Below are 25,812 nucleotides of genomic sequence, written 5' to 3' on the forward strand. Positions count from 1 at the left end.
TTTTTTGTCTTTGCCAGTCCATTATGCTGCTGCAGTATTGCAGGACCTTGGTGACAAAATGACATCTTTAGAACTAACTTTAGTACATTTACAAACTTTCCCTGCAATCTCTCAAGGCTCAGAGCCTATAATATAATTTTAATTGTGAGTTCAGTGCTTTAGGGGCACCTTCTTTTATAACTTCTACCTTGCTTGTAATGATGAGATCTCTTGCAGATGCAGTTAATCACAAAGATTACAATCACTCCAGAAACACCTGCATTAGAAATAAGTCTGGCTTTTATTACTACAAATTCCTACTGCTGACAAGTTCTGGGAGGGAGGGAGGACACCCAAGGTCCCTTTGCACAGCTGGAATATAAATGTGAATTTTTCTTCCCATTTATTTTTCTTCTGTAAATGATTTAGCAGCTATTGATCAAGCTTACTACCAAATAAAAAGCAGAATCTACTAGCTTGTGTTGTTGTCTGTAGTGCAGTCATAAAACAAGCCTATGCTTCCACCTCTGGCATAGGCCACACTTTTTAGCATGATATGTAGAGAACTGGAAGTAGCTCTACAGAGAGTGCTACGTCATTGTGAGGGGCTCATGTAACAAGTGTTCAAGAGCATCAAGGACCCTTGCTTGGGACTCCATATCGCATATGGAAGACAAACTAAATTAGTCATTCCAACAGCCTGCACTCTCTTTATTCTTACAATGTCAATGATAGATATGCAAAACCGATTTCCTTGATTGTAATGAACAGGTACACGAGGAGGCAGAGAAGTCTTAATGGAGCAGAACAAAGATATGTAATTGAGCGCAGAGTAAAAGGACATTCTTAAGCCTGAGGCAAGCCTTTTGAGTCATTTTGTTACTATGAATACTATTACTATGAATCTGTGTATTAGGTAAGTGCTGGCATGTTGTCTCCAAGAAATACTTACTTTTGAACAAAGCCCTGCAGAGTTAAAGGTGAAGCAGTATTTCAGAAACCTGAGGTTCCAATAATAAAAAATCTTAGGATCCTTAAAACTGGCAAATCCATAAATTTGGGAGACTGAAGGACATTCAAGTCCTTCAAAGAAAACTGATAACTGTCTAAGAAACAGCTCAAAGAGTTTGCATTTTTTATAGAATATTAAAGTCTACTATTATCCCAGTCTCTTTAAAGAGACTGGGATAGACAGTTCCATTTTTGTGTCCAAATTAAATATTGCATTTAAAAACAGTGGAAGATGTTCACAATTTTATTTTTTAAGAAAAGTAACTGGAAAATTCTGCATCTGACAGTTATCTACTTGCACTGGAAAAACAAAAACAAAGAAGTCTCACTGTCTCAAGCACCGAATACTCAGTCCATGCAGAGTCAACATGAAACGTTCCCAATCCACAACATCCTGCTTTCTCTCACTGGGTAAGACTTCAAGCCCAATATATGCTAAATGAAATGATACTGTGGGGGACAGTCTGTCCCACTACTTCTGCATGAGTTACAGGGAAGAATATCTAATGAAAAAAACACAAAAAATGTAGCCCCTTGCTGAATTTGATAATAATGTTTTCTTTCCCTTCCCCTAGGTTCTTATCTACCTTTTCAGCCCCCCAAATTTAAACATTCTCCCTTTTAACTATCAGAGATTGGACTGCTACAATTACTGCCTGATTTTCAGTGAAGGTGTTTATCATGCGTATTCATGTAACTCCCATTAATTTAAAAAGCCTGGAATTGGTAACAGACAACTACGAAAAGGAATGATCTCATCAGAGAAGACGCTTAATTAATGGTAAGATGACACTTCACATTTTGAGTGGAAAAATGTATTTAGGATCACATCCAGCTAATCATTTAGTGCTACAGTGCAAGCTGGATGGATTTTGGATACCAGCATCAAAATAGATAAGACACAAAAATCCTGTGTAACTGGACAGTTTCTGTATTTTGCATTTAAGAGTCACCCAGTTAAACAGACACAGAGCTTTAAGAATGGGGACCACTGGAAGCCAAAGGAATGTCATCATCTGTGGCTAGAGTGATTCCCTCTCATTCCTTCCCTTTGGCCCCCAACTGCTTCAACGTTTGGAAAAGGTGGACTAGAAACTGCCTTTGGGCTAAAGCAGTTCTAAAACTCACCTCTTCCACTTCTCACCGAGTGTTGCAAGTTGAGGTTTATTACGGAGAAGACACAGTACAGTGACTTCATTTGGCTATATTTTAAAAGAAAGCCAAGAAACATCATAAAGCTGGTTAAACACAACTCGCAGGTACTTTGAACAACCTGAGGTAACCTGAGGGGAAATATTTCAGACACACTTTTCTCTTTGATATTTCTTCTAGCTGCTTTCACAGTCTTTTCTGCAAGCTGGCTGTTGTCAGGCCCAGTTTTGGGTGCCTAACTCTTCATTTACTGCACAACTGAGTACCTAACAAACACTAGAAATGATGATGCAGAGGTTTGCTCACTACTTTGGTAACTGCTATTAATAACCACTCTTTTATGCATAACGTAATTCTATTTCTTTTTCCCAGTGCACTGTGAAGGTTGTATTACTGAGGAGTGACACAACGCAGGCTGTAGAAATAGAAGGACTTTGCCTAGTAGGAGATACAAGGTCACTAAGGCAATAGTCACTGCTGACTTCAGTGTACTTAAGTCTGACTTAGCCTGTGGTTAAATATACAGGTCCTCTGCCCTTCAAAGCTTAAAGTAAATTGTCTTAAACTACTGCATTGGCTTACATTACAAGATAAATTATGAAAATTAAGTTGGCCTCAAAGCATAGGTTTGTTTAACTGCTCTGGGTATGAACCATTTCACTTGGATTGTGTTTTTCAGACCACCTATCTCCCTCACCAGGAGGATAAAGAGAAAAATAATCAAGATGGGCTGGAGTCTATTTAGACAACTGGTCAGCTTATTGCAAAAGAGTCCCTCTCTTCAACAAAAGAAGATCCACCAGAAAGGGGGGGGAAAAAACCCTATTATATGCTGAAGACACTATTGATGCCATGGCATGATGTCATTGGGCAGAATGGACCACTAGCACTGTTTTGACAAGGAACACAGCATATGATCAGCTGATGTAAGCTGGTCACAGCTGGTCAGCTTTCTGCCTGATCTGTCCAACCTCAGTTTGTCACCACCATAGCTTAGCTAGCCTGTGCTCACAAAACAGCCATGATTAGCGGCAAAAGAGCCACTTCCATTGTCCAAACTTGACAATGTACAGCCAAAATATTTCAACAGGAGACTGCCTGCTGCCTTTAATGTGCTTTTACATTTAATGTGCATTTACTCGTTGACAATCTACACCTTTCTTTTTCTTACCTCATCCTTGTCTCTCTCTCTCATCCACAGAGTTTTGTCTTCTTTCTTGCCTTCAGTATCAAACTTAAGTACCTACTTGGGCATGAGCATAGTATTGTGCACTACAGCTCTCATCAATCCGGTTACTTGACAATGACGATCCCAGTGCCCCTTCTGAAACCTGTAAACAATTATAGTTGAAATTAATATAAATCAATCAACATAAACTCTTTGACTTTACAACCAAGCAACACTCTCATCTACATCTTGAATTTTGTTTAATAGCAACTGATTCAAAAAAGGAATTATATTGAAATATAATACTGAAATAGTATGTCCTTTATCAGCTCTAGTGAGCAGGAATTAGTAAATTAGAAAGACACTTTCGTAATGGCATTATTCCACTGTTATTTAATTGAGCCTTTCAACTTCTTTAAAAACAGTGAGTCAATCATGTACTCCTTTAAACTTATGTAACTCCAGAAATACAATGTCTCTAACTCTTGTTTGCAAACACTGTTCTATGTGTAGTGCTATCTTCTCAAGTTTTATGACAACTTCTTAAATGACCTACTCCTCTACAGCTTGTCAGCAAACTTTCTTTAACAGCATTGCTGCTACCTCTTTTGGTCTTCTGGCAATTTCAGGAAGAGTTGCCTGGATTGATAAGCCCTATTTTGGGTTTATGCCTAGACTTGAATCAAAAAAAAAAAAATGATCTCAATCTCATGAACCTTGAGAACGGAGGCCTAGAGCATCTTACGAATGACAGCAGCATTCTTAAGTCTGGATTCTAGCCTAAATTTCTGTCCAAGAAGACCAAGTGATGTTTAGAATTACATAGCAAAGAATCTAAACTAAACCAGGTGTCTTCTTAGTTTTGCCAAAAAACTAGCTTGACACATACTAGCTTATAAATCGATGGTTGTGCCAGATCAAACAATGATATATTGCACTGGCCACTCAAACAGCCCCAGCAACGAAGCAATTTTCGTAAAGATGCAATATTTTTTACTTTTTTTAAATTGAAAATAATAAACAGATTGGTTTGTATTATCATGAAAAATGTGCTAAAGGCTAAGGTCTGCGAAGAAAAATCTGACAAGTCATAGGTCATAAAAGTTTCAGTTCAAGCTTGTTCATATTACAGTGAAGTAAATTATTGTTGAAAACTTCTTTCAGAGAGTACCTCTTTGATTAGGTCTTGTTTTTAAGATGAGCAAACACTTTAAATGTGAGCTATTTCAATTGTTTGTGAATAATAAACAACAGGCTGAATAGAAAAGCAGAGACCATAGGTCATCTCCATTGGTGCAGAAGAAAGGCTACACATCGCAAAATATTCTTTACCCAACTATGACCACACACATGTTCTGCCCATGCACAGGCACCTAAACAGGGAGTTCTTAGCTTCATAAAAAAAATTTTTGTTTGCACAGGTAAAAGCCATAGACCCAACTGGTACCTAGGAAAATCAGACTGGCCAATACAAAGCAGACATAACTGACTGGAACCTAATCCGTCAGCAGTGAGGTACTTTCAGGGCATTAGAAGTCTTTTTCTAAGATTTAACTCCCTTTATTGGAACTGTTTGCCATTCAAAAGGGATTTCTTATTCTGGTTCTTTCTAAAATAAGACTATTTTGATCATGATAAGTAGGTTTTTTCTCAGGACCAAAAAGGTTGTGAGTAGAGATGACAAGTATTAACTACACCAAGCCACAGGACAAGAGTGCCTTGCACTTAGGGTCTCTGCAGCATAACTGTCTGGTGCAAGTGATTCATTCAGAAATCTCTTTTTCCTGGTATGGCTCTGAAGAAGAGGTGTTTGAATATGGTGATAAGGAGATGACAGGGAATCAGCCACCCACAAGCGCCTTCCAGTTCATCTAAACATACAGAGGAAATCTCCTCCCACATTTAATGTCTTTGGGACCCTTCCAGTCACGTCTTTCACTTCTGACAGTCTTCCAGCTGCCTGGGACTTTCTAGCCCTCCTCAATATCCTCCTCTTTCTCCTCCTCCGCCAAGAACAGTTCTTTTATTCTCAGCTGTGTTCTGCTTCCGCTCAGGAGGTTCCTGGGGAACAGGCAGCATGTGGTGCAGCACGCGTACGCAGCACTTAGCCTGTCACTTGGACACATGCTGCTCTCAGCTGCATCTCTTCCTCTCTCCGAGACCCACTAGATCCTTTCAAACAAAGATTTTCCCCTATGCAGCAGCCGCAGCTCTCCCCCAGTGGCTTTTTCTAAGAGGCCTACAGCTCCTGCATGTGAAAGTGCCCTAATGCGCAGCACATACTTTTTTAGGCTCCACCATGGCGTCAGACAGTACTTAATGAAACACTTAATTATCAGACCTCAAACCCTGGGATTTCCAAGCAAGAAAAGACATGCCCTCCATCAAGGGCTAGCTGTGCAGTCCTTCCTCTGTTGAACACTTGCTCCTGAGGACAGAAAAAACTAACAGCCTGAGAAACAGAGAGACTACATGCTCATTGATATGAACAGGACCATGCTCATTATGCTCTGTTCTGCTAGCATAAGGAAAGCCTGGTTACAGCATCCAAATACCTGCTTGGCATCTGAGAAGCAAAAAAAAAGGGGGGGGGGGAGGAGAGGTCACACAAGCAAAATCTTTGGAAATGAATGGCAAAATACTGAAATCATTGCACCTATTAATTAAAATAGTTTCACTCAGAGTCAGGGATGATTGAGTATGAGCAATGGATGCAGATGAGAAGACACCACTGAAAAGGGATAGAAAATTTTTGATGAGATAGAAATGAACAAGTAGTAATGGCAAGAATAGTAAATTTACAGCCAAAGGAATCAGATTTTTTTTTCATTCTTTCCTGTTAGTATTTCTGCTTTAATCAGCCCTGATCACTGCACTTGTCTTCTGCACTTTTCTTCCCTGGGTTTCTTCTGCAATTAACAGAGATCTGGCCAGGTTTTCTACTTTTTTTTTTTTTTTTTTTTTTTTTTTAAATACTGGACTATTGCAAGGCCACTGCAGCATGATATACTCACTCCTTGGTACCTAGTGGACAAATTAAGTGAAGGGTGAATGAAGAGCAGGGCAACCTTCCCTCTACTCTTCTTCTCCATGCCTGGGAAACCAAAGCTCCTGCTTCCGCTGTCAGAGCAGTTCAGTGAAATCCACTGGCAGCTCTCTCCAGGCACTAGGGCACGAGAGCAGGTGCTCAGGCAGCTTAGCTCCACACTAAACTCCTAGTTTCCTGAAAGAGTTGCATACTCAGGGCTGAAGAACACGCATTTCAAGCCTTGGTAGTAGTATACAGGTTTCATCCATCCCCATCACAGGAAAGCACAGACATTCTGAAGTACTGACCATTTATTTTATACTGAACACAATAACTTGCCCAGGAGTCAGAGAGGCACATCACTTCTTTTCAGTCTGACAGCCACAAAACACTCACCAACTTTCTTTTACGTTACAAATCTAAGATCTACCTGCAAAAAAATAAAAAGCCTCCAGCATGATAGAATGTGCAAAACAAGAGCAGAAGAGCTTAGGGCTGTCACCACCATTTGTAAATCTCTTTGGTAACTGGGAATTTGTGAGGTGAAAGGTTTTCAGTAGTGATATGCTGTTATCTGAAATGGCTCTCAGATTTTTTTTTTATCAGATCTGTAAAACCAGTAAAGCAGAACAGCCCTAGTCAAAAGAAATCTTCTAGGGTGGAGAGAAAAATAAGAACCCATAGCTGAAGAATATCTGGTGTGGATCACAAGAATAAGTACTACTTGCCCAGAGAGAACAAGATTTTTCCACTAACCTTGCTTATGCTCTTTATGGCAATTTGCTTTCTCAGCAAATTTTTGTTTTCTCTAGTCTGCAGCCCTTCTCTAGCAAGTAAATCTAATATCTTGTGAGATCTAGAAGAACAAAGTGAGCATTAGACAGACAAACAAGGAAGGGGTCAATTATTTTATTAAAATCCCCAAGTGCATTGTTTTAGCACAAATTTCACATTTGCTTGTGCATACTTTTAAGTGATTCCGTATTTTGTACCTTATAAATGGGCACCAGATGCCAGAGGGAATGATCAAAATTGTAGTGAAATCTGAGATCAAATAAGTTTTATCCTGGCCTAAACCAACTTAGGAAGTATAAGTTTTTTTTTTTTTCCCCCTCAGCAAAAAAACCTTTCCCCTAATTTGTCACCTTAAGAAGTTGACAAGGAGAAGCATGCAAGTTGCAAGATCTCAAAGACTTTTTCACTCTTGGTCGCTCCTCTTTTGAAGAAATAAAGGCTTGGATTTATTCTTATCCTAAAATAACTAGCTGCTTTCCTCTCTCAACTGTAAACACCCTACAACTGTAAAAATGGTATCCAGTCAACCATCGATTTTGCAATGCGGCTGCTCGGATTCCATCTCTCTCTTCTTGCCACACTGTAGAGCAGCAGAGCTGCAGAAAGGAGTTAGGGCAGAAACTGGCTCACTACCCATGTGTGTGGGCCAGCAGCCAAATGATTATACTTAAACTGGCCATAGATCCACCTTTCATGTTGAAACATGGGGAGAATTAGGAAACGTTTTAAATTAAGTCATTCTACATTGATGTTCTTCTGCTGTTTTTTCTTTTCCTGAAAACTTTTTTCAAATTTTTAATTAGAAACACTTTATTTCTCTCCTTTTAAAGCCCTCCTGGATTGAGTTAGTTGGATCAAAGAACAGCAAGTTCTATACAAGAAAGATCATGTTAAGTTACTAAGTCTTTTATGAACTACTTGGCTGCCTCCAGACTGGCTAAAATATTGTTTTGCTGCTACGTAGCTGAACTGAAGAAAGACTGCAATCCTTTCATTAAATACTGCTTTTAAAGAAGTAAGTCATTTTAGATAAAACTTGTTGCCCCACATTAACCTCAGGGTCTCTCAAAGAGTATTCCTAATTGTATTTTCAAAAATTTGGCTTATTGGAAATTGGAACTGCTATGTCAGAGCACTGTCATGAAGCCAGAGAGCTGGTCCCCACCCAAGCAAGGGCCTACACAGCTTTTTAGAAGGTGGACGTTACCTCTATCTTGCTGTAAAGTATAGAGTACACTGAGCCAGTGGTGTTTCCCCTCCAGAACATTATAGAAGTTTCATTTTCCCACCCCCTGGACTGAAAAAAAAAGTTATTTTCCAAGTTTGCCTCTTGTATGATGGAAATTGTATTCCTCTTAATAGTCCACTAAATACACCCACTTCAATGAAATCTAAACCAAATGTGCTTCTACTTGCTGCCTTTTCATCTAATAGCTAGTTACTGCTAGTGTACAGAGAAGCAAAAGCCTGCTGCTGACAGTGACCCCAGACAGTGACCATTCAGGACAAAGCGTCATTCTCTCCACCGTGCAGCACGAGATCTCCACGGATCTCACTGCACAGCTAGTCCATAGGGAAGCCCTCACCATCTAATTAGAGAAAATACTCGTGCAGCCCCAGCAGCTCCAGCTTCACTCACTAGCAGGCTTAGTAAGTGTTCTCAAGCTCTGGAGGCAAGGAGACACCGTGTTTTCTCTCCATTGGCACTCCAGCCACCTCTGCTCCTCCCATGCTTCTGGAAACACTTTATACCTCCTGGACATGCTCAGAAGCCACCACAGCTTCTGCCATATCACAGACATTACGTTGTTTGCACAGGTCTCACTTTAAATTTGACACCTTCCTTACATGAATAAACGATTCTTATTAGTGAAAGAGGTATGAAAGAGCCGGACATTGCCACCATTTCTGCATAAGTGTTTTACATGGTCTGAACTGGAGGCTGCCTACCAGGTGTTCAGAAGCTGGACTGCTTCAGAGGGTCCAGCTCTAAACTGGAAGGTGCCTCTGATCTGATCTTAAAGGTATCCTCTAGCTACAGCCCATCTTAAAGGACAGGAGATACAAAACCCCAGTGGCTGTGCGAGCATCAGTCTATTCGCACTGCAATCACTAACGTAAACAAAAGTTGCAGCTTGCATTATGCTGTTCTAAGCGGAAAGAAACCATGGCCAAACACGGCTATGTGTATTGCTCCCTTAGGACACCGGGATATAGCTTATCTCCAGGAGTCAGGCGTATAGAAAGAAGAAACGTGGGTTTGACATGTGGGTGTCAAACTCCCAATTTCAGTATTTGCCTATGAACGCCATGATAAAAATCCTTTTCCCTTTCTGTCAGGGAAAACGGCAATTTAAAGGAAGCCCCAGAAAAGATCAGAGAATCTGAGGGAAAAAATAAATAAATAAATAAATAAATAGAGAGAAATTCCTGTATCACAGAGCTTTGACACACAAACAATTGCAACATAAACTGCAGCACATCGGCTTCTCTCAATCCACATGCATGCTCTTGCCCCTGTGGGATGTTTTGTTAAATGTAGGGTAGCTTTCCCATGAGTTAAAGAGAAAAACACTAACTCAAATTATTTTTCATTTCTTGCGGATTGCCACAGGGTGAGAATACACAAACGACACTTTTATTACAATTTTATTACTGTGCAACTGACAAACGGTAACTAGTGTGTCAAAGCCTTTGGGTCAGAAGCTGAGCTGAATTCTGCTCCTTTATGAATCGGCAGAACTTTGCTGAGATCTTTCACTGTGTCCTAAGTAATACTGCTCTTTATGGCAAACCTAACTGTAACTATGATACATTGGGGACTGTCCAAGTTAGACACCTGGCTTTCCACTGAATTTGAGGTAACATAGTCCTTAATCGGGGCTGCACGCTTAATGCCTTTGAAAAGCCTACCCCATGTTTTTTCCATAAATTTGGATATGATATGCCAGAGGCATGGGAGTAGTTTGGAAATTCGCTTCTGTGATTTCTCACTAAAACTCTAAGGTACTATTCAATAACCCCACCTTTCAGAAATGTATGCATGCTGTTTACCTGACACACTTCATCCTTTTGACATAAATATGAAAAGCTGTTTGCATCAAAGCATGGTAGATTGAAAACTTTCCTCTCCCTACATATAATACATAACAGAATAACTTCCAGAATTGCAGTTGCGAAGGGCCAAAACCCCTTAGTGGGAGCTTTGCTATTCGCTTCATTAAAACCCCAGTGTGGCCCTACAAGAACAATATACACTTTATAACTACAAGTTAAATTCAGTGTTGTTGCCTAAATTATTTTCTCTCCAACTGACAGAGCTGGAAAATTATGCCCTCCGCTGCACCTCTGTATTTGTATTCTACATGAAAGCCTTTCAGGCCATGTTCTCTTTCTCTTCAGGTGGTGGGCTCGGTTTGTCAGCCTACAATTCTGCAAGTGAGAGTAATGAATTTACCACTTCAGCATTTGCATTCCACTCTCTGTTAAAAGACCTCTTTATTCTCTTGCTTAGGTTTTGGAGAGGACCTCACAGGATCAAACTCTTCCACCACCTCAACAGCTATTAATGATTTGCATCATCAGAAGCTGAGCTAGCATAGAAAATGTTCTTGGATGACCCACCAGCAACAGATCATCACTATATACACAGGTCTTAATCCAGCACTATACCTCCGATATGCCCTCAGAATTTGGCATTTCACTCCGCTGTGTAAAACCTATGGACTCTCTGAAATTTGGACCATTTAACTTTAAAGTTTAGGCTCATTGGCCAGTGATGGGTAGTCTCACCGAGTAACCAAGTGTATTCACTTCTAACAAAGTCTGCTTGAGATCCTGTTTTCTGGAGGGTTTATAATCACTCTTGGGATGCTCATTGCCTATCCCTCATGCAGACAGAACATCCTAAATCCAGGTGCTACCTGGGATGACACACTGGGATGTGGAAGCTGAAGGATATCTCATACCAGCTATGTAGGTGCACTTTCAACTACCTGATGACCAGAATATTGTAGACTATCTCCTATTTGCCAGGTTCTCTAGCGTGAATTTTGCTGCCTCATTAACCTCCATATACCACACCTGGACAGCTACCAGCCCCCAGGCCAGTCCATCTGAAGATACTTTCACACACTAACAGCCACAGCCAGATCTGCAGCTACAGTACAACCATCACTAGTGCCATATCTTGCTAGGACTGGATTACACAAGACTACAACCCTGACGCAAACCAGCTAGTGCAAATAAATTTGTTCTCTGGTTTGCCAGAGCACCCATCTGGTGTTTATAACTAAAGCCGGTGTAGATATTAGAAAGTAAGTGCCTATGGCACCAGGCTGCAAAGGGTCAGCAGAATAGTGTTAGCCTCTTGTGGCTTAATTTGCCTTTGCAGAGCCCTGGAAAGCAAGACTGGCTGGGAAAAGAGCAGGATAAAAGCTTCTTGTAACAGCATTTTGTATAGTTTGAAAGAGGAGCAGAGAATGGAGTCTGAATAGCCAGAGGCAAGGAAACTGCAGCACTCACATAACGGGTGAATCCCAGACAAAGATAACCACTGAGGACAGTCAATAATCCAACACACGAGAATACATCAGAGACAAGCTCTCCAACATGAAATGCCGTTAAAAAAAAAAAAAAAAAAAAAAAAAAAGATCTGCAAATAAGCTAACAAGCTAACACTAATGAAAACAAGGGGCTTGGAAACTGGATGGTCGCAAGAGGAAAGGGGAAGTTGATGTATATAAAACTTGCTCCTCATGTCCGGACCTGCCAATACAGCTGGATTCTGACCTGCAGTAACATCATTTTTCCAGTCTTGGACTCCTGAGCCTGCAGGCAGCCCTTCACAGTGACCTACCAAATCTTTGCTCTTCAAACTTTGAACAGCCTGATAAAGGGCCAATTTGTGTAGTAGCTTCCACCATACCCCAAAGGCAGAACACAGTGTCGCCTCCAAAGCCAATTGCACTTGTTACCTGAGGCAGCTTTTGAACTCTGCATCAAGAGACTGGAATGCCCCCTTCTACTTAACACCAGAACAAAGGCCAGCCAACCTGCAGGGTTTCAAACCTGCAAGCTAAACGTGAATGTGACTAACGCACAGTTCTGAATTTCATGTGTTGTTGAATTGTGTACATTACTCCAGGCTTGGAGGTTTTTCCTTTTTTATACTACAACACAAATGTATGATCCATTTGGGAGGGGAGCAGAGAAGAGAACACCAGGCAAAAGTATTTCCATATGTATTTCCCAAATTCTCTGCCTGCAGGACTTGAGTGAGCTGGGATTTATACTGTGTTCCACTGACCCTAAAAAACAACTTAAAACAGATTTAGTGAAGATGCACTGGAGCTCATTGCAATAGAAATGCTGGATGCTTGCTTAACAGCCTCCAGGAATCCTTCCAGCTCCACCCTTTCCTGTGAATCTGCTAAAGCTCCAAAAGATTATCAGAGTTAATCTGATGTGCACAATGTTGAGCTTGAGACGATAGGTTCCCCTGGTAAGAGTCATAACAATGATCGCTTCTTGTAACTAGTGCTCAGACTGGGAAACCAAGTCCTTGATCCCATTTTAGTCAATTCTCCGAGAGGAGCCAAAAGGCTGGACTGCATCAATCCTGTGCAATCCTGCTGGCTTCAGTGGGATGCTGTGTGACCAGAAGAATATTCTGGATTTTACTATTGGGGAAATGTGGAACATATTTTTAGATGCAGTTAATTAAGCTGGGCAGGGAGGATTTGGAAGAAATTGGAGTTGATATAAAAGATTCCCCTTTTCCAAAGCTCTGATCTGGACTATTTCTCATAGATTTCCATAAATACTTGCATCTAGAATTTCATTTGCTTGTGGAATGAAGCAGGGCTATCACAGAAGAGCTCTCTGTCTCAAGAAATAGTTTCTGGCCCAGGAAGATGACTGACCTTTGTTCTGAACGGGAATATTAACTCTACCACCTTGGACACCTTTGAATCTTTGTCTCTTATGCTTTAGCCTCTACTCATCTTATGATTTAAGAACATGCATATCGGTTCTATCCTAACAGCACTAATAACTTTCCTGCCTTGACAAACCTTATTACAGAACAGTGCTTCTTTAATTGTTGCCCAATCAAAATGTCCAGATAGTGGATATGAGAATTATAATAGTGATTCTTAGATTTGATATGTATCCAGTACTAATTTTGCTAGATTCTTCCTGAAATATGCACAGAAAAAAATGTTGACCAGTTAGACCTTTTGGAAACAGGGAAGTCCAGAAGCTCATACCATTGATTTGTGGCCTGAGATCAGTCTGCAACTTTATCTTCAGCCTGAAATCTGGCAAATGTTGTGTGCTTGCATGGAGCTTAAAGAATCCAGCTGAAGCTCTGATCTCTTAATTGCGAAGACTAAACCTGTGGCATCACCAGCTCACCTTGGTTTGGTACAAATGTAATCCAGACAAAGCAGACAATCTCATTTCTGTCAAACGAGTGAAAACACATGGTATGGTGCTCATCCTGACTATAGGATTTATGCCAGGGCCAGAAGGACAGATGAGCTTTGAGCAGAGGCCCCAGCTAGAACGATTCCACAATTTTGTCATCCTAGATCTGGCCTTAATTTATAGTACTGTGGACACATGATGACTTACTAGACCTGAAATTTGCCAGCAGAGTGATTTGGGACCTGTTCAGTACTTCACTCTGTTTGGCTGACGGCATTGATCTGGCACCAGGTGCTCCAAACTGTGGCCTGACAAAGCAGCTTTCTGTGGATTTTTTAATTCTAACACAAATCAGTGTTGCAGTTTATATATTTTCGTCGTGGCTCCAAGAATTGAAACAATCTCTACAGCTCCTCTGCAAAACAACGCTTGCAGCTCTCATACATTGCTCTCAAGCTCAGAGAACTGCCTGTTTGTTGGAGTCATCCACATCGCTTCTGCTAGTGTCTGCCAGCAAGGAGGCTTGACCTGCCTCTGAACTCGTTCCAGGGATATTTTAATAAATCTGCAGCTTCCTAGTAAACTCAAGAGTCTTTGGTTAGGACATCACTGTCCTGTGCAGATTCAACCACCTCTCCCTTTTTTAATCTGGCATAGCTGGTCCTCCCCCAGTCTCTTAATTAAAAGTAAGAGGTAAAAATAGAGTCTGATAAGACTCATTGAGTGGCCTCTCTTTCTGTTAACTGCCAAACATGTCTGCATGCTCATGTGGCTCCATTCTTGGAGGCTGACCCAGGGCAGAGCTCTGCTTTTCTACATGTATTTTTGAGGGGAAGCATTTTTCTTCCTTCCGTAGATTTACTCAGACTCCAAACTTCAAATTCATCAAAATTGTCACGGGCCATTTGCAGGATGGGACGATACTGGCAGTCCAATCAATGTGGGTGTCATAAACAATTATCTGCTGCAGAATGATCCCAATTAGTAAACACTCCACTAACAGGCCACCTCACCAAGGACACTGATTGCCTATGACAGTGTTTTTTCAGGATTCTGCTGGAAAACTACAACTCAAGCCTTCGCAAGCTGGCTTCTAGCAAATTCCTTGTTAACCCTACAAAAGAATCTACACATGGATAATTAAAATAGATCGTAGTAGAAATATAAAGTACGTTCAGCTTTGTCACCCAAACCCTTTATAAGAAGAACTACTCTCATCTGGAATAAAATGGAAATTCTACTCCCTGTCTTGGCTTGTACGAGGCATTCTATGTTTGATGTTTTGCTCTAAGCCTTTGGAACTAAATAAAGATTTCAACATAAAAACTCCCTTCCGCTTTCTCTCTCTTTTCTCCTTTTCTCTTGGTACAAAACTCTTAAAGAGTTGCCTGAAGGATCCAGCTCAGTGAGCGTTTGAAACCTAGCTGCTTACTCCTCACTTAAGGCATGTTGCTTTCTATACTGTATACCACTATTAGAAGAACAGCCTTTAACAATTACAGAGCTATTTTAACGGCTGGAATCACAGCAAGGCAGGAGAGAATGAAGACAGAAAACTAAGCATTTTTTAAAAGCAACCTTTTGACCATGCATTTTGCTCCTGAAGATGGATTGGGGAGTGATCAATCACCCCTCTTCATTCTGATCTATTATCAAAACAAAAGATAGCAAGCCCAAATCTGGTGTAACCGAGGGATAATGCCACTACTAGCAGCAGAGCTTCACAGAGACTGAAGAGAAGGAGGAAAACAGAATTCTACTTTCCGCTGTGTGTACTCAACCCCTGCAGTTCATGCAATATGGGGCTGAGGAGAGTTAGCTGGAACTAAAATTCAGTATATGGTAGAGTCATGAGTACTGAAGAAGTTTGCTGCTGTAGCATAAGATCACGCTATGAACTACCAATGCTTGGATGAAAATATGTCAACCAAATGGCTTTCACAGACATTTTCTGCCTGCACCAAAAACATCTCATATTAGCATTACTTCTGATAACACAAAGGCTATACTCTGACCAGCTTTGAACATCCTTTGAGCAACCATCACTTTAAATATTCACTTTAAATATTGTAATACCAAAGTCATTACTTCACGCTACTGTCAACAGGTGTCCCAGAAGAACAAACTGCCAAATGCCAGGTAAAGCAATATAAGAAGCCATACCTCGAGCAAAATACACTGAAGAGTGGCAATAAGTTGCAATTTCCTCACCAGTAGCTGTCGAGAAAGGCACAGGCAGTATTTGAAACAAACCGTGTGGAACTCAGACCAGAAAACCTTCCAACCTTCTCCAGTCCCAGAAGCAGTGCACCAAGCTCAGTGACGCAGGATTGTTTCAGGTTTAGTCCTTCCATTCTCACTTTCTTGACTGGGTTTGACAGTCCTGCTGGGATGCAGGTGGAAGCTCACCCAGAGGTGGGGGGGATGATGAACAAAGTATTTCCATTCTCCAGCTCCTGTTCAAAGCATTTTAAATGCAAGTTGGCTGGCTGGCAAAATGTACAGGTGAGGCACACTGAGTTCCTTCCTGAACTGTCGACAATACATAAATGACCTGCATGCCTGCATCTCTCCAAGAACAAGAGCTGAGTATGGACTATGCATTAACAGTAAAGTCATCATAGTTGGACTCCTTGGATTGCAAGTGGACAGCTTTCTGAAAGAGAATCTCATATTAAACCACAACTGGTAGGGCTGGACAGTATTGATGTCTACTACAGGGCAGAGTTATTCCTTCTTCTGTGGGATTATTGGCTGAAATCTCATGACCTGCCTGTGGTGAAATCTTACCATAATCAACAGAGTTCAATTATAAAAGGTAGAAAGACTGATCTGGTCATCAAGGTTATTTTCCAGCCAGCACAGACTTGCTCCCAAGTAATGGGCTTAAATGCCATATTCCATTTCCCTGCAAGTGTACCAAGGTCTCCTATACTGCTCAGTAATTCTCCCACACCTCTCAGATGCTGGCAGGCTCTTGTAGAGCCTCCCTCCTTCATCTCTGGCCCAGCGTAAGCAGACTTTCCTCCTTAATGTGTTGGGAGAAGTAGATTCATTTAACTCATCCCTCTTACTTTCAATACTGATTCCAACTCAGTTGATTGATAATTTCCTGGTAGCAAATTCTAACTCAAATGTATCTTCAGCAGGGGTAAATTGCCAGACCTTGATAGAGTTCAGTAGAGCTATACTGCTTGCCCCAGTTTGCAGTCTGGCCCAATAATCTAACTTCAGTCACCTTGCTGTTAGTCTATCACACACAGCCAAGTATGCAAGCTCAAAGTATACACAGTTTACTTCGCCATTTCTCACATTAAAGCTTTCAGGGTTACTCCTTCCTAGAGAATTTTGAGTTCAGATGTTTTTTTCCCAGATAGATAAACTTTCTTTCCTCCTCTAAACTTCCATTAGCTTTCATTATTTCCATCCCACATTACCAAACTTCCTGATTCCTGTCATACTTTATGTTCAAGTCCTCAGTAAAGTCTGTAAAACTACTGCATCAAAAAATCTCATTAAAATGCCCTTTACTGCTATGCTAAATCACAGGAGCCCTCAGTAAAACAGACACATCAATAACTTCCATCAGTCACATCAGTCCAAAATCTGCATGTTCAGAGCCATATACCACTTGACATTTCTACTAAATTACATAACTGGGTTACTATCCAAAACAAGTCAATCAATTCCAGCAGGAGGGCAAGATCTTGTAAGGCCCTGTGTCAAATGCTTTACTAGACTCCAACTGCAATATATCTAACACAATCCTTTTGTCCAATAATTTTGTCTTCACATCATTAAGGATGAAACTGCATAACTATTCCCTCCCTGCCTCGCCCCCAAACACAATACCCTGTGGTTTGAAGCAACATGAGACTTAGTCTGAGAATCTGTCCCACTTTTCTCCCACCCTGGTGGTCCATACTAAATCCCAACCCTTTCTCCTTTAATTTTTTGTTCCTTCCCTTCTAATCCAATATTGACCCAGCATCCAGAACTTTGCCATTTTTTTTTTCATCTTTAGACTGAAAATTCAAAGGCATAAAATGTGAGAGAAGATCTCAAATCCAACCAACTCAGTGTATGCAGCTCTTACGGTAGTGCTATTTTTCTGCCAGGAGCTTTCCTATCCACCCTCCTTACAAAGGACGTTACAAAAGAATCTGAATTCCTGCCTTCAAAGAGACTGTTCAGGCCTCTACAAAATGGCAGGAGGTACAGATGCCTGTGAACCTGGAAGAACAAACAGTCTGGCTCTGTCTCACAGGAAAGACTTTGCACAGTCATGATGGAGAGAGAGATCTGACTCCATTTTAAAGAGAGGGGACATAGTTCTATTTTTAGCAGGGACATTATGTGAGTAACTCCTGCTGCAGTCAAAAGGTTTTGCCTTCAGATATCCATGGGAATAAAACTGGAGCTGTAGCATCAGTTTTCATGCCAACTGATAGAACAAGCATGCTCCAGCAGTAAATAAATAGCTCTAAACACTGGAAAATAGCTGGAAGCACTGAAAGTGTCCTTGCAGTCACAAATGGAATTATGATCCAAAATTCAAACAGGAATTATCATTGCAACCACTGCTGATGCCAGTGGGCATTCATTCCCTGCCTATCCATTCTGTTTGAGTCATAGACCCTAGTGATTCTCCTCAAGAGACCTATGCAATCAATCTGAAAGCATTTGGCTTCTGTGTAACCTGTGGACATCATGAATTTTCTGCACTCCCTACCATGCTACATGCATACTCGCCCTGGAAGTCTTGATTTAGCTGTAGCAATCTGTGCTGCCCGTTCCCACAGCAAGAGATATTTATTTTACAGGCTCCTATCTCAAATGGATGCCAATACATAGCTGACTCTGCCTCAGAACCAGGTCACTGACCCAATCTGCTGTTGAAAAGTACTGTGCATAAATTCAGCTAACCTTAGAACAGCAATAACAGCTAAGGCTGTCTCTAACCACCCCGAGCTGCCAAGCTGGCTGCCGTCTTGCGTTGGTATATTGCAGAGAAAGCTTGGCCTGTAAATTTGACTTGAGAGATGATGGGACATCAGGGAATTGCACCCTTGGAATGACAGCAGGTTTTAATTGCTTTTGCTACTGCAGATCTGATACATGCTACACAACCAAAGGGGAGTGACTTCACAGCTTGGCCAGTGGCCAGCAGTAGCTTCCTGAACTACGTATGAGCAACAGCACTTTGTCCTAAGAGGGAAGTAGCCCATACACATAGCTGGATTGACTCAAGCCACCTCTCCTGCACAGGGAAAGTGCACTGAATAGCTGATGCACTGTAAAACAGCTTGAGAAATGGCAGCATTCTGGCTGAACCTGCTTTCTGGAGCATGCAGCCAGCAGTCACACCCTGCCATGCTTCCAGGCCAGAGGATTGGCACAAATGTCTGAGCGGGGCTTGAAGTGCTTTACTGGCCACTATGACTGGCCTCTTTGACAAAACACACACACACAGAGCCATGCTTTAAAGGAAGGCTACAGCTCCACAAAGCCTCAGATCCAGTTAGCCAGCAATTCAGCAGCTGTGCCTTATTCAGCAGCAGTTCCATGATCAGATGATCCTGAGCCCTTTGGGACTCTCTGCTGTGGGACCACGATCACATTTCTGTCAATTCAGCCAGGACACAGACGATGGAGTTTTCACCATCTTTATGATCCTATGCCAGCTACAGGAGGGAGGGAGGATGTTACCTGATCCAGCATAAAACCTGCACCATCAAGTGAACCTGCCAGTGTATGTTGAACATGTCTGAACCAGAAAAGAGAGTTTGTACTGGGCCAGCTGTTGTCATGAGGCTGCAGTTTTTTGGATGCAGTACTAACAGTCCAAAAGACAGATCTACTCTATCATCAGAGTAAGGACTTTACTTGAACTGCTTTGGTTTAAGTCTTGATTTAAGCTCATGCATAATTCATAATGGGGATGATAACAGATGGCAACTTGTTAAGCCACAGGAACTTAATCAGTTGTGATCACATGACAACACTGTAAATAATTTAAAACATATCTTACTACAAGGGCTGTTCTGCTGGGGCCAAGTGTTACAGAGAGCCTCCATTGCCACACTGCGGGAGTCAATTTACAAGGCAGTTGTTAATAAGTCCCCCCGGACACAGCAGGGAGAAACTGAGGCACAAGAGTGAGGGGCTTCCACAAGCTTGCTCCACAAAAGCAGCTCACTAATGTCCTCCTGCTCCCCTGCCCTACAACCCAGCCATGAGGTCCTGGTCCCTCCCTCTGTCTATACTGTGCATGTTTGCACAGTAAATTCAGACAAAAGGATAACTTTTTTTTAAAAAAAAAAAAAAAGGAAGAAAGAGTGGTTGCCTGCTCTCCACAGCAGGTGTATGATACAACCAAGACCAGGAGCTGATTCAATCCATGACAAAATTGCACTGAAATCAATGGACCTACAAACTAGATTCAGATCCTAGCCTGCCACTGGCAACAATCCACCTTTACTCCTGGTTTGAGTAACATTTAGTGCAGCTCTAGAAGTCCTAATACTGAGGCAAAAAAGCCAAAGCTACATGATGCAAAGTGCTGATCCAACATAAAGCCACTCTGTAGTTAAAAAATTCACAAATTTGCCTTTTATAGTGGTAGGTGCTATCTTAGGTGAAGGTTTGGCCGTCTCCTGGCAGCGAGAATAAGAGGATAAAGCCATCTCATCTGCTCTGGCTAATTCATGCATGTCCACACTTGCCACAGATCCCATTTGTTCTGCGGTAGGACACAGCAGTGAAACGTTGACCCCCATTCCCACATCAGGATACTTCTTTCTCCAGTGACTATGGGAGGAGACTAGCTTTTCAACACATGGCCTAAAGCTTGGTGACATGAAGACCTTTCATTGCCTCTACCAGAACTAGGAGGCCCTGTCAAACTCCTCAGACACTCTAGGAAGCAATCTGGGGCCAAAGGGAGCAGGGAGTTTTCTCTGATGAGTTTCAGCACCTTCCTTTTCTCTCCATCAGTTCCTAGGCAGTCGTATGCACTTGAAATCTGGAGCCTTGCAGAAAAGCTTCATTCCCAGTGAGTCAATGCAGACTCTGAAATGTGAATCCTCTTTAGGAAAAAATGTTCCAAGAGTATTTGAACATGCTCTGGGTTACAGAAATGTTTCTGCCATCACAGGCAGCTTGCTGCCGCACTGCAACTAGGCACCATAAAGATTATAAAAGGTTAATGAATTATTATGGTCATCCTTAGCATACTTATCTACCCCTTTGAGGAGACACACTGAATTTGAATCTTCTCTGGAATTCCAATCAATCATAATCAGCACAGTTAGGCCTGGCTGAAACACAGGCATTTGCTGCTAACCATAAGCACAATTAACACAGACTCCTGCCTCCTGACATATTACGAGGGAACACTGTTTACACTACATTCATCCTTAAACATCGCTCGATTGCCAGAATATATTTACTCTTCATTTCCAAAATCGATGTCCCCTTTTTTAAACACTTTGCTCATAAGCTGACCAGCGAAATTCCCCCACAGTAACTGTGCTAGGCATTTCATCTCCTCAATGGGCTGTACAAATAGTAGGGAACTGCCACCCAAATTCCTGCCCTTTCACAGAGGTGCTTGAAGCCCTGTTAGTATGAGCACAATGTAAGGAGTTCTTCAGCATGCTAGGAGCCACCCAAGCATAAGCATGAGGTTTCTCTCTTGTGCGCTATTAACACTTCATAAAGTTGTTTCCAGAAATCACATTACACAGAATAAAGCCCTGTGTAGTATAAGATGGACTTGACTTAAGTCTCAGCTGGGATAAACTCTTTGAATTCAAGGCATTTATGCCAAAAGACATGAGCAGAGAGATGGCTCCATATCATTCTCTAAATCTGTGTGTTAGCACCCAAGACAAAACAGCAGATCATGACAATGACCATGCCCTGGTCTTCAGGCAACGTTGCAAATCAGAATATACATTGTGCCAGGGAAGAACCTACAATGCAGAGGCACTTCACTTTACAATGATAATCACCACAAAACCTCTCAGAGATGAGGCAGCTCCACAGATAAAGGCACTGCAAAATGTCCCTGTGCTGGGACAGGGTCAAAATCACTTTGCCAGGTGAATACAAACCTCTAGAGAAACTAAGCCCAAAAGCAGTCAATACCCCAATAGGCCCCAGGGAAAGTGTGAAATGTGGGTGTAACCACAAAGAATCAAGATTTTGTCCATTTGAACCTGGACAAAAGAAACCCTCTTTCTAAGAAGCAAACTCCACTGTTACCACCACAGGTGACTAGTCCCCAGAGTATAAGGCCCAGACCATGCTCATGGTGTCTCCTTCACACCCTCACAGTTGCCTCGATGAGAATAAGGAGCCAAGCTGCTCTCACCTTGGTGCAGTACAGAGAGAAAATTGTTACAGGCAGTGATCTACATTGCTTCTCTCTGCATTGCTTCAGGCCCAGGCTTCAGCTACTAGCCCCGAAGGGAGCTCTATTTTACAGACAAATTATTCAACTTGCCTGTCTCAGACAGAAATCTGCAAGGAACCCACATCACTCTCATGCCCACATATTCAAGCTTCCTAAGGAACGATTCTTTCAATCTGAAAAACAACATGACTTTTTTTTATTATTATTATTTCAAGCAAATGAGATATACTATGAAGCACTAGGGCCCTTAACTTCAAAAGCAATGAACCTTACACTTCGCTCTCAATACAGGGAACAGAGATTATAAGCCATTTTTTAATTTAACAGGGAACAGGAGTGGTAAGAACCCAGACTGAACTTAGCATTCTCTCAAACAGGCCCAAACCTGAATCTCACTCTGAGTGCTTCCAAACTTCAGGGCAGGTTGTACCTGGCTTATGTCTCTTGTTCTGAGCATGCCAAGTCCTGCAGTTCCATGCAGGTCCTTGACATGCTCTCAGCTAACCAGTGTATTGGCTACCTGCCTCTGGGGAGGAGATACAGAATGAAATGCAAGATACCGCAGTGCAGTGACCTTGTACGATAAAACTGCCCCAGCAAAACGAATAGCCAGCATTTCAGGGAACAGCTCTAAAGAAACCAGTGCCAGAGCGAAGAGTGCCAAGGACAATGAGCTTAACAGAGGTTGGCGAAGGGAGGGAGGCAGACGCTGGGAGTTTGGGATAATCAGTTTGAGACAAACCAGAGAGGGCCATGCAAAACGTCAGGCCGACCAAAGGTAGTTTATGGACTATCCAACAGCGTCTCCTCGTGGCAATAGTTAAAGCCTACCATCATAGACACTGTTTCTATCCATTCATCCAGGGATCGACATAAAATGCATGTCTCTAATTACATGAGTGACTCATTTTGATGTTGTCTGTAGCTATAAGGTCAGGGTATGTTTTCAGTCAAGCTGAAGTGTGAGAACTGCAAAACAAATTGTTTATATGAATCTACACATTCCTGCTCTGGACTCCCCTGTGGCTACCTGCAGACTTGCCCAGGCTGATCAGCTACAGTCAGACCCACATAAGCCAATCACCAGCTTACTCAGCAAAGAGGCTACCACATGTAAGACGTATTTTGTGCAGCTGGCCAACAGGAATCCAAGGCTGCCTTCAGAAATTGGCCTGTTGAATTGAAAAGAAAAAGAAAAAAAAAAAAAAAAGCTGCCTGTTTTTCCAGCTTTCCCTTTTCATGTCAGTTCTAAGGAAAATTTTGGTTCAAAGGCCCTGTTTCAGAATGGTGTAAATCACTATAAAAATACCAAGTCAGTATTTGAAGCAGATTCAGCCAGGCTTGGAAAATGTGTTTTCCTCAAGTTGCCCAGTGAGACAGTGCCAGCACAAGATACCTTGCCACTAGGAGCTAAGCCGTGCACAAAGTCAGATGCTTCCTCCTTTCAGATGATTGGTTTCTCACCTGGTAAGGCACAAGGAAATCACAACAAAATATGTAGACCACTGATATATGTGAGTGCTCACTGTATGGCAGACTGCCCCCAAAAGGTCCCAGAAACTCATAAAACCACAGAGGTTCCACATATACACCCCAACTCTTTCCTCTGTAATCAGACTTCTGATGGTTCATAGGCCAAAAGCCCCAAGGGTAGCCCATGGCCTGAGGAAACCCATGGGCTGAGAGAAGAAAAGGGAAGCTCAAGAAATAAGCATGAGGCTTCCCTCAAGCTCAGTGACGCCTTGTGCCAAACATACGGGGTGAGTCCAAGCAGTGCAGAGAAATCTCAGTGCTTTGGGGCTGTGGCAGAGCAGTTCTGCTAGTGGAGTTCCTGAGTCACCATCTCATCCTGGGGCTTCCTCCCTGTCATATCACCCAGGGACACACATCTTTCATCTCGCTGGCATCTGGAAAGAAAAGCTATGAAGGACTGCAGAAACTAACTAACTGGAACAAGAAAACCTGGGAGAACATCGAAAGTCTGACAAACCTCCCTGAGGAGTCCTTCTCAGTGACAGAGCCATATTCTGTAAACCATCCTGCTTATCCATTGGAGGGGACTTAAACTCCTCTGCATTAAAGGAACACTTGGGATGCTGGTTCTGTGGACTTCAGCAGAGCTATTAGCCAGCATGTGCTTTCCCATCTAATGCTATGGTTTTAGCTGTCACAGGACACCAAGATCTGGGCAGATATAACTTTAACCTCACTTTAACCTCAGTATCTCTTTGCATCTAGAGGCCTTCCCTAGAATCGAGAACCTTCAAAGAAGTTGCATAAACTCCCAGAGTGAGACTTAAGCATAAAAAAAATATATTTCCTGGGGTGGAAACTGGCAAAGGCAAACCCACAGGAGATACCACTTGGTTGCCCCTTCTACTTATTATGCGCTGTCAGGCTTCTTTAGCACCTAGAGCTGAGAATGCTCTTGAGGGGAAGGCACTCACTGCTGTGTAGCAGTGTGGAGAAGAGCTTTCCCCCCCCCCCCTTTTAGAAGCATAAGAGTACTGTTCTAGCAGTCAGTGTTCAGTGGGTGTCCTATACCCTCAGGACTCTTTTCCTAGGAAGAAAATATCTCCTTGGGATCTTAGCAAGACATTCGTGAAAGAAGAGCCCAGAACCTGCCTCTCCTGTCCAAATGCACAAGACTTTCTGTTGTGTTAAGTCTGCCCTGCTCTGTCCCACTGCTTCCCAGTAGGTACACCCCAAACTCTCCTGCCAGGCCCTCTACCAGCCTGCCCATACCTCCCTCAGTAGCTGGTATTTCAACAGTTCAGCAGTCTCAGGAAGGTGTGTACGAACTCCCTTGCACTGAGGAAAACACAGCTCTCCTACTTCCTTGTAGGTGTTTAGACTTGACTTTGCTTAGGCTTTGACTTGCAATGTAGGCACAGCCTCCAGGGACTCTACACTTCTGGAGAACCAGTGACAGCTCAGAGCAGCAGCAGTGGGGTAGCATAGAAACAGAGCTACAGCACAAGGCAATTTTCATTGCAGGCTTTTTTGACCCAGCTTTGTGGCCCAATGTATATTTACATTAAAGGGGAGACATCCATCAGCTTGTGCAGCCCCAGACCACTCATTGCTCTAGGACTCGCTGACCCAAGCACTGACCATTTCCACCTGTTGCTGCTTCAAGAATACATGCAGTTAGTACATAAACTTCAAAGTGATGTTAGGTTTTCTTGCCGACAACAACTATTTGGATAAAAGACAAAACAAAAAGAAACAATTACTCTGAAAAACAGCTAACTTTTCCTAGCTACTCCTATCTTGATGTAACATGAATCTTCATCAAAGAAATGAAATAATGCAGATTTAATAAGGTTCCCCAGCACATAAAAAGGATTAATGAAAAGTCAAACACTGTCCTTACAAAATAAACCACACTGGAAGAGAAATATGCACAACAGGTAGCAGAACTGTGCAAATCTGAAAACATTACATCCCTCTTACTAAAATGGCTGTAGTGAGCAGTTCAGAGCTCAGCTTCATACTAAATTACTCAGTGGCCAGCCAGAAACAGATCTTGAGCTAGCCTAACTCCAGACGGCATCACTGAGATGAAGTCAGAGATGTCTCTTTTAAACAAGTCCCAGTCCCCAGATTGCTCCTACAATCCCATCACATCTGGAAGAGTAAATTCTCTGAAATGTTTATATCATAATTACGATTTTCCAATATTTACATAAAACTCTCATCTAAAAGAGAAACTAAATAAAAGTCTTCCACCATGTGTTCATGATTCCAGCCAGCTGATTTATGCAGCTTCTTACATCTCTTTTCTTATATGCAACGATAAAATTCCTAGAAGGTTATTTTTTCTACAAT

The 25,812-nt window shown here is 42.0% G+C and overlaps 1 long non-coding RNA gene across 2 annotated transcripts in view; it reads right to left on the reverse strand.

The window, feature by feature from the left end:
• LOC134143537 (uncharacterized) overlaps positions 1-25,812 on the reverse strand; it is a 110,042-nt gene that overhangs the window by 74,136 nt on the left and 10,094 nt on the right. For both annotated transcript variants that reach the window (XR_009959133.1, XR_009959134.1), the window contains exon 3: positions 3,314-3,473. This is a non-coding gene — a long non-coding RNA (uncharacterized LOC134143537). The remainder of the gene's footprint in view (positions 1-3,313; positions 3,474-25,812) is intronic.

This window comes from Rhea pennata, chromosome 8, assembly GCF_028389875.1.
Source record: "Rhea pennata isolate bPtePen1 chromosome 8, bPtePen1.pri, whole genome shotgun sequence".
NCBI classification, from domain to species: domain Eukaryota; kingdom Metazoa; phylum Chordata; class Aves; order Rheiformes; family Rheidae; genus Rhea; species Rhea pennata.